The sequence below is a fragment of the Scyliorhinus canicula genome, chromosome 29 (assembly GCF_902713615.1).
Source record: "Scyliorhinus canicula chromosome 29, sScyCan1.1, whole genome shotgun sequence".
Lineage (NCBI taxonomy): Eukaryota > Metazoa > Chordata > Chondrichthyes > Carcharhiniformes > Scyliorhinidae > Scyliorhinus > Scyliorhinus canicula.
The window spans coordinates 3,414,027-3,418,756 of record NC_052174.1 but is presented as its reverse complement, the minus strand read 5'-3'; positions in this window follow the sequence as shown (position 1 = coordinate 3,418,756).

Genomic DNA, 4,730 nt, shown 5'->3' with positions numbered 1-4,730 from the left:
TGGCAAGGTGGAACTTGTGAGTTCCACAGGGTTCGGTCCTTGGGCTCCAGCTATCCACACTCTACATTAGCGACTCTGATTGAACGATGGAAGGTTATATAGCCAGGTTCGCAGATGGCACAAACCTACGTGGGACAGTAAGATGCAATGGGGAAATAAGAACCTTACAAATGGTTATAGATAAGTTCGGAGAGTGGGCCAAAATGTGGCAGATTAATTTTAACGTGCATAAATGCGAGGTCGTGCATTTGGGTCGAAAGAAATGGAAAGGCATATTATTATCTAAATGGGGCAGACTTCGGGGTACTCCGATGTAGAGAGATCTGGGTGTCTCGTGCATGAGTCACAAAAAATGAGCATGCAGGTGCAGCAGATAATAAAGAAACCGAATATAATGTTGGCATTTAAAGCCAAAAAAATTGAGTGTAAAGGTAAGAATGTGTTGTTACAACTATACAAGGCGTTGGCAAGTGCGCAGCTGGAGTATTGTGCAAAGTTGTGGTCCCGTTATTTGATGAAAGATGTAGTGACATTAGAGGCAATGCAGAGGAGGTTTACTGGATTGATTACAGAGTTGAGGGGTTTGTCGTATGAGGAGGAATCGAACAGTTTAGCCCTCTACTTTCAAGTGTTTAGAGGAATGAGGGGAGATCTAATTGAGATGAACAAGATGTTAACGGATATTGATAAATTAGGCACGGAGCAGATGCTTCCTCTTGTGCTGCATTCTGAAGTAATAATATCAAAATATGAGGTATCAAATATAAGACAGAATTGAGGATAAACTACTTCTCCCAAAGGGTTGTGAAACTGTGGAATTCACTCTCCCAGAATGTGTTAGATAGCTTTCGAATTGACCCTCACTTGAAGGGATATGAAGAACGGGCAGGAAGGTGCAGTTGAGTTCAGGATGGGATCAGACATGATCACATTGAAGGTGTTAGGCTCGGAGGCTAAATTGCCTACTGCCGCTCCTAGGTCATGTGTTCTACGGAGAAGATGCTCTGGCTGATTTCGCAATCGAGCTCTTGATCAGTAGCATTGTAGGTAACAGACGAGGAACATATCAGGCATGATAGAATGGCGGAGCAGACTCGATAGTCCGAATTGCCTAATTCTGCTCCAATATCTTGTCAACATATGAACGTACGTATGTTAGGTACTGTTGTCAAACCTTTCTCTGTTCTGTTTTGTTTTAATTTCATTTCCAGCCTTTAATCTGAAGCCTTATTGTTAGCTGATGAAACGTTGCAATTATGTGTTTGAACTGCAGACGTCCGGCAAACCGAAACATCCCTGAACAACCCAGGATATCCCCTTAATGTTCAGTGGCAGAAACCGTGATGTCAGTTTGATAAACTTGGCAAGGAACCAATCGGTGAATCTGGATTTCTGAGCCATCTCCTGTTGTTGTTTGAAATCAGTGAACACCATAAAACCATAAGACAGAGGAGCAGAATAACGCCACTCGGCCCATCAAGTCTGCTCCGCCATTCAGTCATATGTTGTATTTTCCTCATCCCCATTCTCCTACCTTCTCCCCCTAACTCCTGATCCCCTTATTAATCAATAACACATCATTCTGTGTCTTAAAGACAGTCAGTGATTTTGCCTCAACAGCCTTCTGCGGCAAAGAGTTCCACAGAATGCCCATACTGTGACTGAAGAAAGCCCCCCCATTCAGAAACTGCCGGAAGAAAGGTGGGTCATGCGACGAGCGAAAATTTTTCTTGAGTTCTGCGAGAAAACACAGACAGGAAGCAGTTGTAATACAGTTCCTCGATGATCTCTCTCTCTCTCTCTGCTAGGCAATCATTTTTGCAATCCTTTCCTCTACATATGTGGAACTTTTCGGAGGCCTATAGCAAACACCCAAAAGGATGACCTCTCCTTTCCTGTTTCTAACCTCAGCCCATATTAGCTCAGTTGACGAGTCCTCATCAATCGTCCTTTCTGCGACCGTAATACTGTCCTTGACTAACAATGCCACCCTCCCCCTCTTTTACCACCTTCCGTGAGCTCACTGAAACATCTAAAACCCGGTACCTGCAACACCATTCCTGTCCCTGCTCTCTCCATGTCTCCGAAATGGCCTCAACATCGAAGTCCCAGGTACCTACCCATGCTGCAAGTTCACCCATCTTATTCCGGATGCACCTGATGTTGAAGTAGACGCACTTCAAACCACCTTTCTGCCAGCTGGTACACTCCTGCGACCTTGACACCTTACTCATGACCTCACTACTGTACACTGGAGCTGCAATTTAGGTTCCCACCGCCATGCTGAATTACTTCAACTCTCCCGAAGAGCATTAGCAAACCCCCCCCCCCCCAGGATATTGGTATCCCTCTGGTTCAGGTGCTGACCATCACATTTGTAGAGGACGCATTACCCCAGATGGAGCCCCAATTATCCAGGTGTTTGATTCCCACCCTCCTGCACCATCCCCGTAGCCACGTGTTCAACTACTCTCTCTCTCTATTCCTGTTGCGGGATCACGTGGCGAGTAACACATCTGTGAGGAGAGAATCAGCACTCTATACAAACTCATTTTACACTCTCCACACCTGACTTCTAAGGAACATTTGAAGCCAGCTATCTAATTGATTAGCTGAGCCATAACCCGTGTTTGAAACGTGACTATTTGACTTCTGATAACTAAAGATCAACTTTTGGTTAATTACTAAATTGAAGATGGTATGAAGTTCAGAGGGACAATGTACCACGAATTACTGACGAGTGATCTATGATTGAATTCAGCATACTGTCGTATACAGCCGTTGTATAATATTTGTAAATTTGATGTAGCTGCAATAGATCCGTTCTCAGCCCACTTCACCTTTTTGTCATCAATGTTGGATTATATTATATTAAAGTTGTTCGTTGATTTATTCGCAATCCAATTTAAATCCGTGTGTAGTGGAATAACTATCAGCTAAATTGCCCTGAGCAACACTTGATTTACTTGGCCCAATTCATTCCACTGAACGAGAACGCCCCAATGCCAGTCTTTGATCAGCAGCGAGGGAGAAAGAGAAAGGGAGAAAAAGAGAGAGGGTCAGAGGGAAAGGGAGAGATACAGAGAGACAGTGCCAGAGAGGGCGAGATGAAGAGAGGGAGACGGGATCGAGAGAGAGCGAGAGCGAAGGGGACGGAAGGAGAGAGAGATGTGAAACGGTGATGCAGTTTGCACTATAAGGAGATGAATAATCTGTGCATCCCTTCTTTATAAACCCGTCACAATTAAAGAAACATCAAGTCCTTCCCTTCCAGAGTTATCTGTCATATTATCACTGTGTGTCACCTTTACTCTGTACATATTCACTGCAAGAGGATTGGAAGAGGCCGCACACTGAGCTCAATAATCAACTGAGCGCACAGCATTTCGATATTTCTGTTTCAGCCTCTCTCGCAAACTTCTCTGCCTGGTAATCGAGAAGTAGAATTTACAGAATTTCGTGCAAATTCAGAGCTACCAGATCTCTCTTATTGGCACAGCAGCCGTGCCCGCTCCCTCACGAACATTGATACCAACCCCTCCGTGAATATCGATTGAAAGTTGGGACATCGATTCATCACAGAGAACATCTGCATGTGTTTCAGTGCGTGAATTGCATTGAGCTGATGTGAGTTAGACAATCCATAGTTGACCTTTGGACCTTTGGTCCCTACACACAGGCAATGCGATTATCCTTGAAGATCAGGAACAGTTCAAACTGGACGGTGTCAGACAGAGTGGCGACAGCTTACAACACAGATCCGGTCCAGAGGGAAATTATTAAGAAACTCCACTTAAAATAGGAATTGTTAACCAACCAGGTTTACAAATGATGCAGCGACAGAGAGACACTGATATGCAGCATCAAATGAAGATGGAGACTAAGGTAGAGGGAGAAAATAGAGAGCATATGGCAGAGAGACATGGAGCAAGAGAACATTCTCGACAACACCATCGGGAAAACGAGAGAGAGAGAGAAAGAGGGAGAGAGAGAGAGGGACACCGAGCAAGTGACACAGAGAGAGAGAGAGAGGTGGGAGAGAGAGAGAGAAAGAAGAGAGAGAGAGAGAAGACATATATATGGGAGATGGAGAAAGAAAGAGACAGGGAGAGAGAAATAAATAGATAGAGAGCGAGAGAGAGACATAGAGGAGTGGGAGAGGGAGGGGTGCAGGCTGTGAACACTCGGACCTTGTCTGTCCAGGACGAAAATCGTGCACACTGCAAAATCCAACACGAACTACTACTTGCAAAGCAGGAGTCAGCTGTTTGAATGACAGGAGCCGAGGAAGAATATTGGCTCAAGTCTCTGAGGGAAAAGAGGGAGGAGGGTAAGGTGTCATGTTCGAGAGAACTAATGTAAAGAGAATGCGCAGATAAACTGGGTAAACGATGAGGAGGATCTATTTACACACAGCGAGTTCATGCGAATTTGAAAGTGCTGTCTGATAGGTCAATGGAAGTAAACGTCATGCACACAGTGATATTAAACTTGTTGAAAAAGCCAATAATGTAAAGAGGCTTTCAGATCTATGGGGGACGAGATGAAATTAAGTTGGCACAATGTGCTATTTCTGGAAAGGAGCCACCTGAGCCGAAATGGTCCAAATGCCCAAAACAACCCTGCAGAATTTTTCTGACTTTAAATACAGTGCAGAACAGGGTATCACAGTGGTTACCACGGTTGCTTCATAGCTCCAGGATCCCAGGTTCGATTCCCTCCTTGGGTCA